This window comes from Anser anser, assembly GCF_964211835.1.
Source record: "Anser anser genome assembly, chromosome: 16".
Classification (NCBI taxonomy): domain Eukaryota; kingdom Metazoa; phylum Chordata; class Aves; order Anseriformes; family Anatidae; genus Anser; species Anser anser.
The window spans coordinates 15,813,329-15,826,094 of NC_139737.1; the positions used below are offsets into that span (position 1 = coordinate 15,813,329).

General features: G+C 49.1%; 1 protein-coding gene across 7 annotated transcripts in view; it reads right to left on the reverse strand.

Moving 5' to 3' along the window:
- The window catches only part of NCOA6 (nuclear receptor coactivator 6), a 47,120-nt gene extending 37,806 nt beyond the window's left edge, over positions 1 to 9,314 (reverse strand). For 2 of the 7 annotated variants that reach the window (XR_014572990.1, XR_014572991.1), the window contains exon 1: positions 1,850 to 8,643. The gene's annotated coding sequence lies outside the window, so the exon portion shown is untranslated. Of the gene's footprint in view, positions 1 to 1,849; positions 8,644 to 9,191 lie in introns of those variants that run through there. The other 5 variants (XM_083801318.1, XM_083801319.1, XM_083801321.1 and 2 more) reach the window with 5 other exon arrangements.
- Between the last annotated feature and the right edge of the window lie 3,452 nt (positions 9,315 to 12,766).

Genomic DNA, 12,766 nt, shown 5'->3' on the forward strand with positions numbered 1-12,766 from the left:
CACCGTCCTTACTGCAGACTTGTTAACAACGTATTGTCCTCCTACAATCATGTACGCGGTTTTTATTGTCTAACACAGTGACCTTGGAGCTTGTTAAATCTGACCAGTGACCACATCTATTCACACACAGTGCGTCTATGATACAAAGACTAAAATTACATAATTGCTTTTGGCGAAAAGACTTTTAAGTAGATAATAGGCAAGTGCCATATCGTTACAGAATGAGATTAGATTCAGCTAAGAATCACTGTTATAACGTGAAAGGAATACCTAAAAATAAACTTAAACATACAATACATTTCCTTTAAAAACAATTCAGCTTGGGGGAGTTCCAGCAACATGGAAGTTCAAACTCTGGCATTACAGACAGATAACACCATGAAAGCAGCCCAACTGTCATAGAATCATAAAATGGCCTGGGTTGGAAAGGACCCCAAAGACCATCCAGTACCAACCCCCCTGCCATAGGGACGCCACCCACTAGATCAGGTTGCTCAGAGCCCCGTCCAGCCTGGCCTTCAACACCTCCAGGGATGGGGCATCCACAGCTTCTCTGGGCAACCTGTGCCAGTGCCTCACCACCCTCTGAGTGAAGAATTTGCTCCTTACATCTAATCTAAATCTCCCCTCTTTTAGTTTAAAACCATTCCCCCTCTTGTCCTGTCAATAACTGATTGAGCAAAGAGTCACTCTCCATCTTTTTTATAGGTACCCTTTGACTACTGAAAGGCTGTGATGAAGTCACCCCGGAGCCTTCTCTTCTCCAGGCTGAACAGCCCCAGCTCTCTCAGCCTTTTTCCATAGGAGAGGTGCTCCAGCCCTCTGATTGTCTTTGTGGCCCTCCTCTGGACCTGCTCCAACAGCCCCACATCCTTCTTGTGCTGGGGGCCCCAAACATGGACACAATGCTCCAGGTAGGGCCTCACCAGGGCAGAGCAGAGGGGCACAATCACCTCCCTCCACCTGCTGCCCACCCCTCTGTCGATGCAGCCCAGGATGCAGTTGCTCTTCTGCTGGCTCATGTTGAGCTTTTGATCCACCAGAACCCCCAAGTCCCTCCCCGCAGGGCTGCTCTCAGCAAGTTCTTCTCCCAGCCTGTACTCATGTCTGGGACTGCCCTGGCCCAGGTGCAGCACCCTGCGCTTGGACTTGTTGAACCTGATGCGGTTCACGTGGGCCCCCTTCTCCAGCCTGCCCAGGTCCCTTTGGATGCCATCTCTTCCTTCTTTGGTATCAACCGCACCGCTCAGCTTGGCGTCATCTGCAAACTTGCTGAGCATGCACTCGATCCCACTGTCTGGGTCGTTGATAAAGATATTAAACAGCACCGGTCCTAGGGAGAGACCCCTGAGGGACACCGCTCGTCACCAGCCTCCACCTGGACATGGAGCCATTGAGCACCGCTCTCTGGGTATGGCCTTCAAGCCAATTCCTTACCCACTGAATGGTCCACCCACCAAATCCACATCACTCCAATCTGGAGATCAGGATGTCATGTGGGACCGTGCCAAAGGCCTTACACAGGTCCAGGTAGAGGACATCGGTCGGTCTTCCTTTGTCAACGGATGCAGTCACTCCACCCTAGAAGGCCACCAAATTGGTCAGGCACGATTTACCCTTGGTGAACCCATGCTGGATGTCCTTCTCTGGAAGGAAGGCTGCGAACAGCTAGAAACCTCACATTAAACACCTGTAGCCCAGCGTGGTAACTGAGAAGTCAGCTCTCAGTACAGCCCAGCCCTGCCCATCCAACACACACAAGCACTGCAGGCAGCGGACAGTCTGAAGGAGAATATATAAGAACAAGAAATATTCAAAGGCATCATATACTTTTTTTTTTTTTACCTACCAAAACCAATTCCACAACTTCAGTTATTTTGTGGCATGCAACAGGTCTTCAGTTAATTCCAAGCTGGCAAACATTGTTAAACAGTAACTCCCAAAAATGTAATCCTGAAAGAAAACCATCATGTTTGGTAAGACAAGGAAGCAAAGTAACAAAAATACTCAATATAACACAGTGAATACCTCGTTTTTTAACACACAGTTTTGCAGCAAATTCCACCCCTCTCCTTAGCGATAATAATAGCGCTTCTTACTATATTCAAGTATTAAGAGCAAACACTAAGAACAAGGATCTAGAAAAACCAACCTTCTGTTAGAGGCAAAAAAACTGTATGCTTTCTGTAAGTTCCCTCTGGCTGGAAAAAAGATCATACTCTAATGTCCTTTTTCAAGATAAACTCTTCTAGATTAAATTAATTTTCAAAAAAAAAAAAAGGAACTGGCACAACTACAATGCATTTCACCTTTCATAAGCAGACACCTAAACCAGCTCAGGCTAACCTGCTAATCTCACGCCAGAAGCACATTATGAGCCCACACAACCACCTCAGGTCTCACATGGACATTTTTATTGCAGATGGCCAACACAGTGAGGCAAATCCATCCCCAGAACACACTTCTGTTCACGGTTTCATCAAGTTGCACTCAAACCTCTCAAGGTAATGAAAACAGAGCAGTAAAACTAATGGCTTCAGCAAAAACAAAACGCCTCCCTCCAAATCAGGATGATTTATACTAACATCTCAGTGCTGGTTTTCAAGCAAATTTTCTGCCTACATGCAAACCTGCTCATCAGTGAGAAAGCAGGCGAGGGAACAAAACTCAAAGCCAAAGCAGAAATTTGGTATTTTCTATGTAGAAAACAAGTTAATAGCTTTAAAAGCCTTAGTATTATGCTTTGCTCTTCTGCCTGCCCAGCAACTCCAAGGGAGGAAAACAGTATTCACAGTAGACCATATATGCTTGTAGCACTTTTCATAGACACCTAACACTTTTCAAACTCTGATAACTTCTTGTATTTCTAAAATGCATTGTAATTCAAGAAGACGCAGAAGGCCGAGTAAAAGCCCTGGCTGGCTAAAACATAAGCAGTAACTCCACTGTTTCCAGCTATACCGGAGACTATGCAAGCCCACATAAATACCATGGCTAGACAACAAGATAACAGGCAAACACAAAATCTGAAATTTGACATTTTAATATCATTCATTAAACGTAGGCCGAAACTAAAAATGCTTTCTTTCCATGCCATGAAGTGGATACCACATTCCTTCCAACTTTTCACCCTTTTTACAAACGGATGTCCCCCGACCATTCTCCTCGGCACAAGGCACCGAGGGGCTTTTTGCTCCTCCGTTTCTCCATCCTGAGGGGGCTCTGGGCCCTCCCTCCCGTCGGGTGCAGGGCAAGGAGCGGATCCACAGACCCAAGACCTCTGCGGAGATGAAGAGGGCGGGCAGCAGTGGGCTGCCCTCGCCAGCTCCAGGAGCAAAGTGAGGGCACTTAGCCCAGGCTACTGGAGAAGGAACAGCTAACGGTGGCTGTCTTCATTCCCCTGAGCACACGCAACGCTATCAAATTTGGTTATGGAAGATAACTAATCAACAGTGGCTCATTAGGTCCAGCTTTCATTACAATAAGTTACCTGATAGGGACCCTGGAAATGCCTAGAGATTAAACGGATACCTTAGCAGACACCAAAGAATCCACAAAAACAGCCTTTTTAAGAGTTTGGTCAACAGGAAAAGTTTCGGTTTGAACTTACGCTTCCCCAAACATCAAGAAAACTAAACAAGTAAGTGCACAGGACGGCAGGCTACATTCATTCTGACGCACAACTACTCACTGCTTTCATAATTTTCTGCTAAGCTCCCATAGCCCTCAGGCATAAAATGCCTAAAACCTCAACGTTTCTGAAAAGTAGAAAACTACAGCTTGTACAGCACATATGACCTTTTGTTATCATGATGCATTTTGATAGCAGGTTGTTTAGTGGAACACCGGCTTGTTAAAGTTTTATGAAACTACAATTTATGAACTTGGCTGAAACTCCACAACGCATGCCATGCTGCAGCAGACACGTCTCCATCTGAGCAATTAATTTTTATGTCAATGGAAGTTGACCGACTTGATCACCAAGACTGCTTTAAAAATAAGAAGGCAAGATGATAACTCCAGAACGAGTTTTAACTGCAGCTAAGTTAGCCATGTAGAAAGATTCCCATTTGCAACTGTTGAGATATGAACACAAGAAGGCTCCCAGCCCTCTGCCATGAGCTAACCAGTTTCAGCATCACTCGTGGAAGCTACAGTCTATGTGGCATAGCATCTGATCAAATACTTCTCATTAGCTGAATTGTTAATTTCACATATTAAGGCTATCCCTATTCGGAAGAAAGATACCATAGCCTGTAACAGATCAATACTGTGACAGAGTCCTGCAGTACGAAACTTTTCATTAAGACCCATCAACGCAATCGGCAAACAAGTAAAATGAGAAGCTATTTAAAATTAGATGCATCTTGACAAGAAACTACTTTATCTCATCTTCTGAAGGCTATGAGAAAACGCCTTTTCAAGTAGCAACTTATTCATTGCGTCTGTTGTGACAGGCTTTTTATTTGAAGCTGAATTTAGCCACAGCTGAACCAGTCTGGGCTGATGTACCCCACAGGTAACTCCTTTACCCCACATTCTTCCAGAGGCTCATAACTGTCAGTATAACAACAGCAGGTATTCCTGTGATTACCAGTCCTGAACTGAATTTGACTGAAAACTGAAGAATATTCTTCATTAGGCTCTTCCTCCCAGTAATGAAATCCACGAAATTTCACTAAAACACACAAAACCCTGAAACATTATAAACTATGAAGAAAAAATTTAAGCTAATATAAATGGCTTAAAAGTAATTCTTTTGATATGAAGCACTCAGTAAGGAGAATGTTTCCCCTGACTAAAACACAAACCAACCAAAAACCACCATAAACACACATTATGTAGGTGTGGCTTTTGCTAAAAATCAAGATTATTCCGAGATTTTCCTGATTGCATAAAAACTTGCAGCATACTTGGCATTCTCCCAGGCTTTTTCTTTTTTTTTTTTTTCTATTTATTGCCACTACTGCTATTAAGAACCACATAATCCCTAGGATGGTAAAACTAGGATGCAACTGAACTAGACAGCAATGTATTGTTGTGGGGATGGGAAAAATACCCCAAGAAAACCTCAGAAGGAACACCTTCCACATTGCAGCCAGAAAAGGAGACACTTTTTCTTGTCCCGTGTTATTCTTCACTGAGCCTCGCTAATAAACCTGGCAATGTTTTTGCCTTGGGAGGTTCGGCTCCTGCAGCTGTAGTCCCAAATCTGCAAATGCTAACTCCTCCATTTCTCTGGAACAGCTGGCAGAGACCCATCAGAACTGTCAGATTGAGCCCTCTCTCTCATCTCTCACGTTCCCTCCACCCACTGCTTGGAAAGTGATGTATTACACAAGCCAAAACTGCTAATTTAGCAGGAAGCAAGGCAGAAAAAATCGTCATGATTTCCTTGGATCATCCAAGAGACTTATGAGAGTGTGCCTGCGCACATGTATGCGAAACAGAGGCTTACGTCTAATTCAGCCTCTGTAAGTACTACCCAGAAAGCATAAGGAGAAGTAAAATCTCATACCAGCTCAGGCGTCTGGAATGCCACTTATTTGGTTATTGAAAGAGTAATAATTATAAAATTAAAATGATAAGCACAGGACTTGGAGAAGACAACAGCATGCGTCTTTTACTGGGAATAAATACATTATTCCCTTTCATAGATCACAAACTTAAAATTCAGACTCCCACATAACAACTCAATACAGGCAACTTCCTGTCCCAAAATTATCAGCTTATATAAGGACAATCGAACTTCGACAAGGTATCATTCTTCTGCTGCACTTCTCAATTACTGTACGAGTCTGATCCAAACCCTTATGTAGGACTATCCTTCAGGACTACTCATTCAAGCTGGGGAAGGCAGCAACAGTCCTCCCAGTTCCAAAAAGAGGATGGTTCTTGCGTGCTGCCGAGTCTACGGAGCAGTTACACTCTGTGTAAGCCTGACCGTTCATCTTTCTTTTCCCCAAATACATGAAGAACAGTTATTTATTGTGACACAGCATGAAAGTCACTACACACACACACACCAGAATTCACTTCTCGTTCCTATTTGTAAGTATGTCAACAACAATTTTGGAAGGGCTATTCAGAATGCAGATGGGCTGCTGTTAGCAGCGGCAACAGAGGACACAATGGAAAGGAAATGAGCCCTGGTACCCAACAGGCTGATGAAAATCCCATACTCCTTGGACTATGGAGCACTTCCACTACTACCTCTCCTGTGCAATCCAAAGCCTAGCTGAACTTTCAATGCCAGTTGCATCACTGGAAAGCCTTTATTAACATTATTATTATTATTAATTCTCTTCCTTCTAATCAGTCAGGTCACTAGAGAATCAGAGTTTCTCACACCATCTTGAGCCAAACCTTCAGCTATCGAGGTGTACAAACTAAGAAACACACCGGCTACACGGTTGAAATGTTATCCGCATGAGGTAGCTCCTGCTGAAGAACACGAGTGATCTGCTCTGGAAGTGACAGAAGAGTTTGAAAACAGGACAGAGCAAGCGTTAGACAGAATACACAATAACCATTGTCTCAATAAACAAGTGTGAAGAAAAAAACCTCAGTCGTCTGCCAAACAGCTGGAACATCTCTCACCGGGAATTTGAGGATGCATCTGCCCTGCCTCAGGTGGACACGCTGCCAGGTGTAAGTGCTGCTGTTCATACAGCGGGCACTGCACACCGGCAGGCGCTCCACGCACTAGTGTTCTCTGCGCACCATGGCAGTTGTATTTCTCAATAGACACATGATTTTGAAACAGGTATCAACATCACACCTTCTGTCCTTCAGAGGGACGCTAATGACCTATAAAATCTCACTATTCCTAATGCAATTGAACTGTGACAGCCACTTTAACCCGTCGATATCTTCGGTAGCAAATCTGTTACGTTTAGTATATCTATGTAACTCAACTGCAACTCCAGCTTCCATCCAAGAGCAAACAATACAGTGTTAGAAAACAAACATATAACTAAACTGTTAAACAGGTTTACCATATAAATTTAAAATATTTAATATCTACTACAGAGGCATGCAATCTTTGACAGCATCATACCTACGAAGAACTGAGGGATATTACAATTGTTCATTAGAATTCAACTCTATACCCCAATATTTTTCAAGTTCAAATATTTTAAGCATCTAAAAAACGAAAACACTAATACTTAGTTTACAAATGCAGGTGGGGATCTGGATTTCTCAGGTTTCCCTACACATTTTCTTTCTTTCCCTTTCCCCTCCCCCCCCCCTTTTTTTTTTTAAGAAAGCAGCTATTTCTTTAGTAGAATAGCATAAAACTACTGCATCGCTTGGAAGCCTGTTGTTAACAACTCCTCCCTGTAAGTTCTATAGCCGAACAGCCTTTCTATAGAGAATGGCTGGAGAGCGCTGCCTGGGAATTTTTCCAACCAAAATCTGAAGTCTAATGGAATACCCTTCTGTACTTTTTTCTGTACTTATAAAATACTGAGAAGTGTCATTTCTCAACAAAAGACCAGGTCTGTGTGCAGCCCTCCCTGCCCTTTTGATTTATGACTTCTAACAGGAGAGTAAGGATCCAGTACAACTGTGAAATAAATCCTGGTAAAGCCAGTTAACTTTAAAAAGAAGCCACATGGCTCAGTGAATACAGGTATTTGAGAAGCATATGAATTCCTAGCAAACACCTTGGTGCCTCACTGTGTGCAGTATGTTTAGTCCAGAGGTTTGCAGACCCAGACATTACGGACACATATCTTGAGGTGCTCATTTCTTGCTCCACAAGACGCCCACAGAAGCTGGGAATACTTGCTGTGACTCGAAAAGAGCCAATAAATCCAAAAATTGTGGTTATCTCACGTGGTGACTCTTTTTCAAGAACACCAAATTTGTTTTTTGTGGTTGCTTTCTCATACGTGAAATACTGAAAGATGCTTTAGTTGTATATCTGTAGAGAAATGGACAGACTATAAAGAACACTAACTATAAACACCAATAGGAAGCGCTACCTTTCCTACAATAAAATTCAACTGAGAAAGATTTTATTACAGTTTTCTATTAGCTTTCTGCAGCTTACTCACAATTTGGTTAAGGTAATGACACGCACAAGGTCTGGAAGGTGAGGGGTTAGGAAGTCTTAGTGACAAGGCTCAGACAGCTACAGTTTGTCGTCAGCTTTCAAACCCGTGCCAAGGAGAGCAACAGAAAAGCCTGCTCCTTCCTGTTTCCCCCATTCCCCCCCCAAAAAAAATCAGAAGGAATGAGAATCCCGAGTTTTCTAAGATGTTCTAAAAGGAATTAAATTTATGGGAAATGCGGAAATCAAACCACGGGAATAAGCGAAGAAGCCTTTCTATGAGCACCTTGAAGAGTTACGGGGAAATCCAGACAAAAGCCTGGGCTCAAAGACACGTCAAGGCACCTTCACTGACATCTTTAAAAGCCACCTGTGCCTGCACGAGGGCAGGGAAACTAAAAACAGCCACGACCTAAACCGGGCCAGGAGCTCCCCCGGCGCAGCGCACTCCGCCCGCCTTCCCGTTCCGGCCAGAAGCGCTCTCGCCCTCCGCGGGCCAGAAGGCAGCGCTCGGCACGGCCCCGCGGACCGCAGCGGTGCCCCTCCGCCCCGGGCGGGCTCGGGCACGGGCCCGGAGCAGGGCCCCGGGGCCGGCCGGGGCTGACCCGGGGGCTGCGGGGCGGGCAGCGCCCAGCCGGGGCTCGCGGGGCCGCAGCCGCCGCGCCCCTTCCAGCGGCCGCCTACCGGCGCGGGGCAGCTCCCGAGCGGCCCGGGGCGCCCCGGGACAGGCGGGGCCCAGGCCGCGGCCCCGAGCGGGGCCCGCTGACACGCTCCGGGCCCGGCACCGCGCCCCGTCCCGCGACCAGGCTCCCGCCCCCCCGGGGGCTGAGCGGGGGGGGGGCGGAATGGAGCGGGGGGCGGCCCGGCCCGGCCCGGCCCGGCCCGGCTCGGCTCGGCCCGGCCCCGCACCGGCGGCGGGCCCCGAGCCCGGGCATCTCTCGGCGGCCCCGGGCCCGCCGCGGCCTGCTCCGGGCCGCGCTCCGGGCCCCGCCGTCCTTGACACCGCCGGGGCGCCGCTTCCGCCCCGCCGCCCCTGTCACGCCCGCCGCTCCCCGCGCCCGCCGCCCGCTCCCCCGCCCCGCGCCGCCGGGGGCCGCGGCGAGGCCCCGCGGCGGGCCCGCCCCGCCCTCACCTGGCGCCGGTGCCGCTGCTGGCGGCCGCGGGGCCGCCGCCGCTGCCGCCGCCGCCGTGCCCGCTCCGCGAGCGCGCGCGGGAGGGGCGGGGGCCGCCGGGGCGAGCGGGGGCGCGCGGGGCCCGCGCCCCGTGACGGCGGGGGCGGGAGGTGGCGGTCGGCCCTGGGGCGCCCGGACACCCTCCGCAGGCCGCCGCCGCCGCTCCGCCTCCCGCCGCCTCCGCCGCGGCCACGTGACCGCCCGCCCCGCGCGCCTGCGTCCGAGCGCGCCGCCGCCGCCGGGAGCGGGCGCCGCGGGCTCGGGGCCGCTCGCCCCGCTCCCCGCCGAGGCCGCGGCGCCGCCGTTTCTGCCCCGCACAAAGGGGGCGCCGCCGCCGCGGCCGGGCGGAGACCCCCGAGGCCGCAGCCCCGACCCGCGCACCCGCTGCGGGGCGGGCGGCCCGAGCCCGGTCGCGGCCGGCGGGCAGCGCCCCGCGGCGGTCCCCGCGCCGTGAGGGTCCCGCTGGGCCTCGGCAGGGCCCCTCGGGACGCCCGCCCCGGCCGCAGGTGGGCGGGAGCTGCCCGCAGCCCCCGGCCGGGCGCGGGGACGCCGCGGCGCCCGCTCCGCCCGCTCGGTCCCTTCCCGGGGGGCCGCCGCCATCTTCTCTGCCAGCCGCCGCGGCCCCGGGGCGCTCACAGCCGGTGCCTGGGGACCCCTGGGCGCGGGCCCGCCCGGGGCGGAGGAGCCCTCCCCGCCTAGCGGCTCCCGGAGGGGCCGGCGACGGGCACAGACGCGCCTCGTGCAGCGCGGTGGCGAGGAGAGGCCTGGGCTGGAGGCCGCTTCGCAAACCTGGGTGGGGGAAGCGTCGCCTCCCCTTCTCCGAAGACAGCCTGAGCCCCGGGGCTGCCCGGGGACACCGGCACCCCCGCAGCTCGGGGTACGGGAGCACCTTCCCCAGCTTTGCCCCAAAGCCACCAAACGGACCTGCGGTGTGCAGTCACGGAGCTCCGCTGTGTTGGGCCGGGCAACAGCACCCACACCAAAAGCTGTTCTTACTGCTGACGGAGCCCGGTGGGCAGCACGGCTCCGGTTCGAGGGTCCTGATGCTGTATCTCCAAGTGATGTGTCCTGCAGCTGGGCGAGAGGCGGAAAAAGCGGTGTGCCCGCTGCACTGGCTTTTGGGATGAGTTCTTCCACAGGAGACAGGATTCTCTGCATCGTCAGCCAGATGAGCGACCCTTTGCTTGGGACAGCCCTGGAGGCTGTGGGTTTAGTACCCCATTCCATAAAGTAATAAAAGGCATTTCCTGCCTGAAGCTTAAAAAAAAAAAAGAGTATAAGACCTTTATAGAAGATTACTAGGATACAATATTTTTAATACAGATGGTGCTTACTCCCTAAAAACACACATTAGCACCCAGGGGCTTTACAGCAGGCATCTACCACATAGCAGCTTGCAGGGCACAGAGTCCATCCAGGAATGTGCATCGTATCTTGCAAACCTTTATTAACATGGGAAAACTAAAGTCTCATAAAGAGACAGTGCCATCACAGAAATGCCTGATTTTCTTCCTGACAATCACTGCTTTAATCAGAAAGTGATTATCTACTTGTGGTGAACAAAAGAAGCACATGGCTCTTACTATTTAAAGCTAGTAAAATAATCAAAAGTCCTTCATGGAAATTAAGACTTTGATCCTGAAAAAAATATGTATGATTAACATTAGCAACTTGAGTAAGTTCTGTCTTCAAGAGGGGTGCGCAGGCCCATGGATCTGCACAGCTGGATCCAGCCCTTGCAAATCCTCCTGACACTGGCTGTCTGCAGATTACTGCCGAATACCCAGTATAAATGACATGAGAGGAGGAAAACATTTTTTGCAAAACCTTTTAAACGCAGTAACCTCAAATCTCATTTGGCACTCTAGCTGGCAACACAAGAAAAAAAAATCTGATTTTTTAAATTGACATGTAAATCCGTTACATAAAAAAAAAAACAAAAACAGTTACTATGTCGCTTATGTTTATGTCAAATATTTTTGGTGTATGGAAAACTTTAAGTAGATTGTTCACTTAGCATTTGTGGTTCAAACACTGCCTGCTGAAGGACAAACATTTAGTAATTCTTTGCTAAAGGATTTTTCTGTTTGTCCTTTTTCATGTATGTCTTCTGTTTCTGGCACATGGGGCCCTGCCTCTACTACTGCCTCTCTTCCCTAACAGGAGGCACCACGAAGGTCTGAGAAGAAGCGTGGGGGGACAAAGTCATGAAGAGTGGGGCTAGGTGAGGTGGCAGACAATGGACATAAGCCCGTAGTCCAGGCTTGCAATTGCGCTGGCGTTTTTGGTTACAGGCGCAATGCTACCTTGATATTGGGACCAGTGTGTGGTAGCTGGGGTGCATGCACCTTATCCCAGAGCTCAAGCTCACTTCCCAGTCCAAAATGTTGTGAGTCAAGGTCCTGGTGAGCAACCCTTCCCCAGCTGCTGAGAAATTCCCTCAGAAATACCAGAAGATGAGATGGGGCATCAGCTACAGGTCGGCAACAAGGAACATGAGGCACGTTTGATTTTCTGTCAAGGAGTTTCTCTTTGCCACGGGCCTTTCACATTACAGTAGATGTTTCCTGGGCTTTGTTTTACTCTGTTCATGTCTGTAGAGTTGGAAACACGAGGAAGCTAAAAGAAGACTTCTTTGGTATCTGAGAATTACCTTTCTTCCACATTTTTCTTTATACTTTCTTCTATGCAAGGACACACTTTTTTACCTGGATGCATTTAACCTCCTCTTCTTACCAGTCTGATCTTCCCATAAAAGCTAACGCACTTCCCCATCTAGCACACAGATCATAATGCAATTCTAAAAAATCCCTGTTTTCCTCCAAATCCTGCTGTGTTTGTCCTAGTTACAATCTTAATGCAAACTTGTCCTTTTTCTGTCTGTTTGCTTGTTTTTGTATATGTTATCTACATTAGCACAGAGCACATGCCGTAAACCATAACAAACAATTACAAATAGGGCATTATTTTTCAACAACTGAGTTTTCTGAAAGTGCGGCGTTTTCTGGAAGCACACTGAGATCTGCTGCAGCCATTCAAGTGCTTTAACTTTCTGCTCTGGGCTGAGGGGCTCCATGCAGATAACCTTCCTGTGTCTATCACACATGGAGCTGCTAAAAAAGCCCTTCCTTCACTAGCAGTCTGCCATCTTCCACATCCATTTAGTACTTCATAACATGCTGCTTTCTCTTATGCTTCTGCTCACTGTTGCAAAAGGACAGAACTGGCACAAACCCTGCATGATTGACATGAATCTCCATGCTATCAGAGGTGGAAATAGCTTTGCCATGAGTGTAAGGAACTAACAGAAAGATAGAGCTGAAGGGACACCAGGGTGAAAGGACACGACCGAGGACCCTCATGAGACATCTTTGCTTAAGGCCAGTAGCTGGAGGACCCCAAAGGGGGTTGGCTGCCCGGTACATTGCAGCTGGTGGAAGACCCTTGGCTCTGGCTGCCAATGTGTGGAGCAGGAGACTGAGAGGCACCTGATGGTGAGAAGGGAATAACATGATGTGTGGGACTGTGAGAGGAA